The sequence below is a fragment of the Polyodon spathula genome, chromosome 6 (assembly GCF_017654505.1).
Source record: "Polyodon spathula isolate WHYD16114869_AA chromosome 6, ASM1765450v1, whole genome shotgun sequence".
NCBI classification, from domain to species: domain Eukaryota; kingdom Metazoa; phylum Chordata; class Actinopteri; order Acipenseriformes; family Polyodontidae; genus Polyodon; species Polyodon spathula.
In genome coordinates, this window is record NC_054539.1 from 63,629,344 (window position 1) to 63,640,075 (window position 10,732).

The 10,732-nt window shown below is 33.5% G+C and overlaps 1 long non-coding RNA gene across 1 annotated transcript; it reads right to left on the reverse strand.

Moving 5' to 3' along the window:
- Positions 1-6,290: 6,290 nt before the first annotated feature.
- LOC121316587 lies at positions 6,291-10,202 on the reverse strand. The gene is made up of 3 exons (XR_005950422.1): positions 10,108-10,202; positions 9,113-9,172; positions 6,291-8,136 (listed from the first exon to the last, which is right to left on the reverse strand). It is a non-coding gene; the product is annotated as an uncharacterized LOC121316587 (long non-coding RNA).
- Between the last annotated feature and the right edge of the window lie 530 nt (positions 10,203-10,732).

Sequence of the window (10,732 nt, forward strand, 5' to 3'; positions counted from 1 at the left end):
TTTCCAAATTGTAAGCTTACAAGTATATCCGGCAAACGCAAGCAGTTCCAAAAGCAAAGACAATACCCCGATTGTGAAGAAGTAGCTTTATACGGTCAGCGAAGGATAGTGACAGTTTATGAGTTCACAGCTGAGGAGAGTTCAAAGAAACTAAAAGTGCCAAAATGCAACCGACCCCAAACAGCTCTTGTAAAAAGACAGCTTTCTTTATCACTACTCTGTGAAATAGCCTTAAACAGACAGGTAATGTGAAGAAGCAAGAAAAACAATTAGATTATCTTGTGTGGAAGTGGCCATTTAAATCGACATTACTGCAATTATCAACTTGGTGTGACCAAACCATGGTGTATAATGAAGAAATCAAAGCACGCTAATACACGTGTGCATCTTAGACCTTTTAAAAATGAGAAGAGAGTTCAAAGAAAATAATACTAGTTACTAGTCCATTAATACCAAACCACAATAGATAATATAAACTGAAGAGAAGTAAAATGTCGTGTGCACATTCAAAAGAGCGACTATTTGTATTCGCTTGGTTTAAAATACTTTTAATATCAAAGATTAAACAGGCTGTGTGATCTTTAAAGAGAGCTAGAAATAAGGGCTGCAGACAATACAATAAAATAAAGCATTGTCGACTGCACACACGAGGTGTCGCAAGCAAATGTCGTCTTTACTAATCATGTCAGTCCTTGTCAACAAAATCAATGTAGCCAATTATATATAAATATATCTGGAATGTTTTAATTCAGTGTATTCGCTCAGTCGAAAGGAACATCATCGTGCATTTAACCACTCTGTAAATAATCAACCAAACCACGGGCGCATTCCAGAAGCCAATTCAGTTCTAGTTGCAATATTCGATTTGTATCTGCCACACAACAAAAAGTGACTTAAACATGTCATCTTGGACTATAGTTTATCTGATATAATATTAAATAAGTAAGTCTCACTTTAACAGTACAGGTTAGTCATTAAAATATGGAACAAATAACACCACGATATAAAGCAGATCGGCATTCGGTCGAGAGAATCGATCAACATTTTTTTTTTCTTTTTCGGGTTCAAGAAAAGAGACAAAGACATGACTAAATATGATTTTCCAAAAAAAAGTATACATGTTTTATAGCCAACATTTAATATACGCTGACTAATTGTTGGTTATTTACTATTATGTAGTTGTGTTTTGATATATCATTTAATGTTCAAAATTAAGCAATACTAGTAATAAATACAAGTAATCGCGCATTATTAAAAACGTCTTTGTAGCGTACACTATAGAGGTCACATTTATTTATGTAGGCGCTTATATATATATATATATATATATATATATATATATATATATATATATATATATATATATATATATATATACACACACACACACACACACACACACACACAAAATATATATATATATATATATATATATATATATATATATATATATATATATATATATATATATATATATATATATATAGTAAGTTTCGACTTTTGAATTGTGTTGATAAAATACAAATAGTAGCCTATGACAAAATAAATAATAGATTTATCGGCGATATGGATTTTCAAAGAAGAACCCGACCTGCATGTTACAGGTAAAAGTGATAACCCGTGGGACATAGCACCATCAAAGCAGGAAAGGAAATGGCGCTGCGCTTTGCACCTACCCTGTGATGAAGGAAACTGTTAGTGCTAAAGTATCATTAATAGAAAGCCGCTACATTACCACGTGTTTGTTTTCTCGCTATTCTTAGGTGCAGCCAACGCTTAAACATCACAAGAAATACATCTTGAAGTAACATATCCGTACTTAAGTATTTGATGAGATGTATAGAAAACAAAAAAAAAAAAAAAAAAAAATGAATATATATATATATATATATATATATATATATATATATATATATATATATATATATATATATATATATATATATATTCTAATAATTTGTCTTAATAATTTAACCCGTAATTATTCATTGTTTTGTTTTAACATTACAGAACCCCACACTGAAAATGCATAGCTAGTTACCACTTTATCATAAACGAATTACATAACTGAAGGAATGTTTGCGCCATTACTGTAGCTATTGTCCAAACTTTAATATATAGATCAATATTAAATTAGATCTGTTTTATTTTACATGTATTTTAAACTCGTTTAGCTTATTGCTATATTGGTCAAATTGCTTAATCAGCCGCTGCAAGATTAATATCATAGTCAGTCCCAATACTTGGACGTTGTATTTTTCATTTAGAAATGCGTCTTTGTTTGTTGATGGATCATACACGTGCTTTCCAAGTTCCCTGCACTAAAAATCAACCGTTTATGATTTATTTAAAAAAAAGAAATCCGTTTAAATGGTTGCCTGAGAAGAATACAGAATGATAATGGTTATTTCCATATGCAGGCAAGACAGCTGCATAAGGTAATACTAGAAACAAGGCTGAAAAAACGTAGTGTTGGGGCTTTTATAAACCCGTTATTTGCTGGCTAGGGGTGGTCAAACTATTCGTTTCATAATTTATAAACACCATTCTTGACAGAATTTGACGTTTTGTAAGCAAAGCGTTTAAACACAATGCAATGCAGAAACTGTAAGAATTACAATTTACGTGCAAATCTCGTGGTCAAGAATATTAAAACGATAGCACCAACATTTGCAGGTCGGAGAATCGTCAGCGCAGCAAGATTAAGATTTAAAGAAAGATTGACAAGAATCAGGCATAATAGTGCATGAAAGAACTGTACAATGGACAGTTGTAGCGGTACTGTAGACCTCAGTTCAAAGCACTTTTAAAGAAAATTCATAAAACAAACCTTCTTAAATAAGCTAATCAATATGAACAGGACTCTGAAGTATTCTTCAACCAAACTCTCTGGTCTGATGAGTCTAAAATAGAACTGTCCCCCAAAATGGACCATTGTATGTTTGGAGAACAAAAAGGGAAAGCCTTCAATGAAGAAGACTTTGTTTCTACAGTTCAACCTGGCAGTAGCACAGTCATATGATGGGGGTGTTTTAGCAGTTCATGGAATGGAGACACTGAAGTTATTGAAGATGGAATTAATGTAACCTGTATCACTTTGTATTCTACAAAGAACATTGAAACCATCTGCTCATAGATTGATTGTCAGACGGTTTATTTTCTAACACGACAACAACAAAGCATTTATCTATGTCAACTCTGGAATTCTTGAAGAAAATGAAGATAAACATTCTGGAATGGCCCTCCTCACCAGATCTCAATCCAATGGAAATGCTTTGGGCTGATCTGAAAAAAGGCTGTAGACATGCTTTGTATATCCAATCTGTCAGAGCTGAAAGAAATATGCAAGACAGAATGGGCTTAGATTTCACCAACAAGGTGTACATAATGGTTAAGAATTATCATAAACGTCTGAAAACCATAATAAAAGCAAAAAAGGAGGACACTAAGTACTAAAGCATGGGTGCCAATACTTTTGTCATGAATAAATACTGAAATTGCTTAAGTATTTTTGTTTTGTTTATAAAAATAATTGTATAATTGTATAAAAACTACCAGAAATTGTGTATTTTGGTATTTTTTATATTTATTAGTGGGTAATGTTCATTAAATACTTACATTTAACATGCTTTCTTGAATGAGCTTGTACTAAGTGTAGGGTATCAATACTTTTGTCTGTGACTGTATGTAATGGGTCTCATTATTAACTTAAATTTTAGAACGTGCATTATCATTACAGCTTCCAGTTAAAGAAGTCAAATGCTGTCAGGGTTTCCCTGTAATGTGTAGTTCATTGGCAATTACTGTGATTCTACTGGTGAACAGCTAGTAATGTTTTACATGTTTTTTGTAGAAAAATATAAACGACAACGAGAAAGTATTCGATATAAACTAAATAGAACACATGTTAGAAATATGCTCCATAAAGTTTCTAAAACATTAGGAGTCTCAGATCATTTTTAAGATTCAAGTTAAAATGATCCCATCAGAAAAAAGATATGTGAATAGAGCATAGATAGCCATGATGCATGGGTTCATCTTTGATATTTTTAGTTTAGAATACTTACACTGATTATATTTTCCCTAAGAAGCATTTTAAATAAATAAATAAATAAAAGGTTTGATAGCTCTTTCATGTCTGTGGAGGTGTGCATCGCATCACCACTGATAAAAAAAAAAGGAACTCTGGCAGACTGATCACAGCACTCGTTTTAACCTATGCGCTACTGGTAGATTAACACGATAGTGGTGGAAATCCTGACACTTTACTCCTGGAAACAAACACCTTAACAACATGATCCCAGAAAAGAAAAAAAATAACATGTTATACATATGTACTTATAAGGATTGCTTTTGCAAACTTCTTTCCTATCCCCCCCCCCCCCCCCCACACCCACACACACACACACACACACACACACACACACACACACACACAGACATCATGCACTGTATATTCTATATGCTGCACAGAAAGATGGAGAAATTCAACTTCTTGTCAATGTAAATAAGTAAAATACAGTGATGGCACTTTATCGATATTGTTTACCAAGTATGAACCATTTATGTAAATGTGGTGCTGTTATTTAATAATGATACATCACAATTCTTATAGCCACAAAATGTAAGATCATATATGACAAGCACAGCAAGACCATCAATAGTAAATTCATATCTGCCATTTAATGATCAATTTATGATTTGCAGAGGAAAGAAGTATTAATAAGAACGAAACGCAGCGGGTTTGTGTACACATATTCACTATATAACTATTGCAGGGTTGAATGAGATACAGGGTAAACACAATCCACAGAATTGTCATCCTGTTTTCATTGCTGTTATAAACATTATAAACAAGTCCAAGTCACTTATTTTAGTCAAAGGGAGAATTCCAAGATTAAGGCTCATATAGAACAAAACATAGGTTGAGGATTATAAATTCCCTCAGGAGGTTCTTTTTAGACCTCAGATTCCCCTGAAACACAAATATTTCAACAACTTGACAGAGAAACAAACAGCCTGAAATCAGATACAAATAAAAAGAAGTGGTATGTACTACTAGAAGCGTGAAGATGTTATCTTCATTTCAGTATATTTTTGTTTTTGCATAACTAACTTAATATTTTATTTAAGAAGTAAATGAAAAAATAAAATATATTTTCTGTTTTGAATATTATTAATGGACCTTTTCTGCATTGAATTAAGGGCAACCCCCCAAATAATAATAATAATAATAATAATAATAATAATAATCAAGGTTATATCATCCTTTTCTGAGTTATAGATGAACAGTTAAAAAATCTGCATATGACTAAAGTTATAGAAGATTACTGCTTGCATCTGGAATGGAATCTCTAGATGTTAATAATATATTTAGGTTCAAACTAAAATGTGATTTCACAAATCCACTGATGTTGAGTTAAAGCAAATCAAAACCCTCAAAGGATTATTCTTATTCTTATTCTTATTATTCTAGCATGGTACTGAATATTTGAATGCACATTTGCAAATAGTACTAGCATTTATACAATGTGTGCCAGAGTAAACGTGACAATAAACCATCTTATCTTTTATTGTTACAACAATAACATATTATTTGAGATTTTGGGGGTCAATAGAAATGTATTACCTGAGGATGCTGGGGACATCACAATAGTATGTATAGGTGTGGAACAGAGGCATTTTTAGCAGGAAGTTGAATCCAAACTCAGCCTTTATTTTATATATATATATATATACACACACACACACACACACACACACACACACACACACACACACACACACACACACACACACACACACACACACACACACACACACACACACACACACACACACACACACACACACACATCAAGTTCTATAACATGATCCTATAATTAAAAAACATTGTTTGATGACCCTCATATATGGCATAGTCTTCAAAAAAATTGTAAAATATTAGTCAATAATTACCTTTAGGTACTAAACAGTGTCATTAAAATGACCATGCATCTTCAGCTTATAAATCATTAACATTTAGTCACAGACAAGTATATTGGAACCTATGACCAAAAGACCAAAATACACCCTTTCTAGTAGATTAACAATCTTTGTGTAAAAAATAAATAAAAAAGATTTTTACAATAGTAATTTAAAATATTTGTACATGACAAAAGTATTGGCACCTATACATTAAAAATCTGCAAAAATGTAATAGAACTAATTAAATATATTTATTGATTTAAAAAAATAAAAACATTACACAGTAATTAAGCTGCATGATAAAGTCAATAGCAAGAAAATTGATAGTCAAGACAAAGGAGCTGGATTCAGGTTTGAGAAAATCACTCGTATCAGAGTACAACAAAGGAAATGGCTACAAAGCAGTATCAAAGAAACATGGAAAACCAAAATGCACAATAATCACTGAACAAATTCAACTGAAACCACTGAAGAAGTGGACATCCAAAGGAAATTACAGGTACGGCTGGTAGGAGAATAATACAAGCTTACTGTTTTTAAATTCTGAGACTAAAATGTTCTTGTGCTCAGCCAGCATAATTTAGCCTTAAATTTGAGGGAATCTATGAAACATTGATACAAGACATGCAAAAACCTGAGTTGCTACACCATAATCGATTCATTTTGAGATCTAAATTTATCCTTTCTGCCAGAGGTAACAAACTGTTTAATGAAATGATAGGGTCATCTCTTTCACTGTGTCAAGCTCCAGAATTATGCACAGGGTTCTGGGAACAGCTGCTTATACCACAGTGTTTAACCCCAGAGGGAAACCTTTGCTTCTCCTTTTCAATTTCCAGGTTCAGCATCTGTAGTTGGCAGCTTTTAATTTTTCTAGGTGGGGCTGTTGGCAGTTTGCCCTAAAAACTTTTTGGGCAAAAGGGGTGCCCGAATGGGTGAAAACGCTTTTTTGGCACAAGGTTTACTTGCCATCTTGGTTGGCTTTATGTTTTCACTTTTGTTTCACTTTGGATCGAGCCTAGTGTTTTTATACAATACTTGTGTTCTCTGTGTCGAGGTCTTCGCTAGAGGAACACAAATTGTGGCAGACACTCTTTTAAAGACACTTTTCTTAATGTTTTTAGCTACCACCAATGTGTGGTTGACTGACTCAGTGGCAGGGAACTCATTTTCGATTGGTTGGTAGAATTAACATGGTGTTGGTTTTCTACATCCTTTACTTTGACAGACTTTTTGATGTCGCTCTTTCTCACCTCTTGCGTGTTTTATGAGATGTGTGCTAGTTTTTACAGAGGCATGCTTTTCAACCTGTTTATGACAGGATTTCTGACTTGGTAGTTTTTCTTTTACACTCTAACATTCTAACATTCAACAACTGAAGGTTTACTAAGCAGTGCTTTTTCAACTGCAAAGCACTCGTTTTTCTGCTCCACTGGGGTCAGATATTTTAGTGGTTTCAAGCTAACATTTACAATACCATTATTCTGAGGATGTGATGTACTGTAGTGATTAAAGTTCTTCAACAAAATTCTATCTCTTAAGGAGAACTGTGAGGTTGGGAGCAGGTTTTGATTAATTTTCTTTCAAATCTGTGCAAAGAGGATTATGCTCCATTGTTCCATTGCAAAATGCCAACTTCTCTCTTTTTCCAGTGCTGTGGACTAAACATTTTGTGCACTCACTGTCTTTAGAACTTTGCAAAGGTGTTAGGCTATCATCTTGCCTAGATGTTGCAGACAGTGTTTAATGCACCAGTACTGATGGTGAGGCGCCAAAAGATGTTGCTCCCCAGTCAATGCCACCCAGCTGCAACTGGGTCAGAGCAAATGGAGAGGATGCAGTAAAACTACATTGTTTCTTAGATTACAGGAGAGAGAGAATGTGCAGCTTCTTTACTTATTTATTTATTTTTTGCTACAGAACTATTATAGGGTTTTCTCACAAGGTTTCCTTCAAGGCAATGGGTATGCTGGAATTATGCGGCACAGACACTGGAATGCTTTTGATCATCTTCCTGTTTTTCAGAATCATTGGGATGCCATTCTCCTTCAGCATTGGTACCAAGTTCAGGGGTTTATTTTATGGAAGGCTGGATGGTCGTCCAAGCTAACAGGTCAGCAACATCATCAGTATTGGCAGACTTCTGTGCCTTGGGCTTTCTTTTCTTATCTGTACAGATAAACAGATATGGGAGTTTGGCTTTCAGTGTAAAGAAAATAACAAGTACTCTACCTAAACAGCAACACATTAGCTATTAACTATTAGTTTACATATGACATGTGATACTTTGACATTAGCCAATCAGTTCCATAGGAGGCAAAAAAAGTTGTTTGAAACAAACACAATATATGCATAGTTATTAAAAGATAAAACAAGAAATAAGACACAAATGACCATTTCCCTTGGGTAAAATAATAATAAAAGCTGTAATAATGTACATAGATCCATGTTTCAGTGGTTACAGATCACACAATACAGTATAATACAGTGTTCTAATGGTATAAAGAGCAAACAGAACTTAGTTTTCTGCTTGTTTTTCTCTGTCTTAGCTTTTCCCTTCAGATAGAGATGAACAATCTCTAGATACACAGCTTGAAACAGACTCTCCTCTATTGTGTTCACTGTATTCTGAGTGTCTGCAGAGTGATCATCTGCATTAGGTATAATGCTTTGTAATAAAAACAACATCCTATTAAGTAAAAACAAAAGCTAACAAAAAAACACAAAAATATTGAAAAATGAGTTATTTTTATTAAAAACAAAACAGTAAAGATAATAATTGATGATTGATATTAAAGGCAGGTGTTTGGCTGAGAATTTTAAATTGGTAGCACTCCCGAAAAGGGCAAAAATTGTGAAAAATAAATACCTATTACAAAGCTCTTACAGAAATCTCAATAGTTAATAGTAAACCACTAACCACCTTGTAGGGTCACCAGGGTACAGTACATTAGACCAAACCCACTGACTTTCACAATATGTAGAAACCAATTTATGGGGCACGTTAACAGTAAAATGAACCTATATAACTATAATTTTGCCTTGTGTCTAAATGGATGGATGTGTGGGCACCACTGTATCCTCATGAATAGCATATTTTGTGACTAAGGCACAGTCCACTGTGTAAGATTTGATAAGCACTTACCTGGTCTGACATATGATTTCAAAGCAAGGAACGCCATTTCTTACTCTTGACTTGAAAATTCTGCACAATATACAGTAAATAACAATTAAAATTAAAATACAAGGAAATGAGACACAACATTGAACACAGGCTATGTTTAAAACTAAGAGACAGCTTTAATTCTTTGCTGCCCAATCTTAGTAATGTCATTATTAAAGGTTTAGTGAAATTTTGGACCTAGGTGATGTTAACAAACTTAAACAGAGATTTGTTACAATAATTGAAGTGCACGATGCAACAGTGCTCACTACAGAGGTTGTGGACCATGTTCTGCATTCCACAATATATATATATATATATATATATATATATATATATATATATAATATATATATAGCAGTATGCCATGTCAACCTATACCATCAACCTTACATGTACCTTGGTAGTTACAGTGCCATCTAGCGACAAATGATAGAGGTGCAGTAAGTAACTTGTATAGTTTTGCAGAATCAGTGTTACCTCAATCAGCAACCACGCTAAAACCCTGGTCTTGTTATGGAAAGTGGTTCACACAATCTCTAATGGAGTTCTACTGCCAGACTGCATGGCGGTCTGTTTTTAGTTAAGAATAAAAATAAATGTGGTGTCTGCATGTTGCAATCCAGCACTTTATAATGATATAATATATGTACCTTACTGATTTTATCTGCGTCGTATTTTCTTTCGTTTACTTTTTGTTCAACATTTCCATGTAGGTATAATCCCAAGCAAAGTTATGTAATACATAAAAATACATCCCAATGCTGGTAATATAAAAGTCTTATTCAATAGTTGTATTTTAATGATGTTACCTGCATTAAAAAAAAGATTGGGTTTTCTCCACCTACGCTTTTAATAGGCTTGTCCTTTGAGATTTGAGATGTATATTTCAAGTGGTGAGCAAAAATCAAGGAAAGACAAAACTATACAGGGAATAATGTGTGTGTTTTTTTTTGTTTGTTTGGGGTTTTTTTTACCTCATTCAACTGGAATCCTCCACATATTTTAGTTTTCCTGCAAGGAAATAACAAACGTCACATTTTCCTCAGGTGTTCTTCTGAACAGAGCTATGTTATTTAGTACTGCAGCTATTCCAAAAAGATGCAAAGCGTACCTTATAACAGTAATCTAAAAATTGGTTTATCTGTCTTTCTCCTTCTGCCAGATGCCAAGTACAAGTACAACAATAATTACAATATTGAGGCTCACAGGATTGTTGCTGTTGCACAGTTTACAACCATTACCCCCACTGTCCTTAGCAGAACCTACCAAAATAAAACACAGGATTTGTATTAATAAGACCAAAAAAAATTGGTAATAAGACCTTGTGGAGTCTTAGGACACTGGAACTGTAAAAACTAATAATTTGAATTGTATTCTTATTTCAGGGTCCGATAGTTCATTAAAGGTAAAAGTAATAATTAATAAAAAGATATAACAAAGTATAGGGACTACAGTAGGTGGAGCAGCAGGTAATCAACTTGCTTCACTCTCCATTACTGTGTGTTTGTGCAAATGGGTTTTGAGGTTTAACTCGCTTTTAAATAACTAATTAATTTTAATTGTGGGATACTACACAGCATTTTATGTTTTTGATAGTTG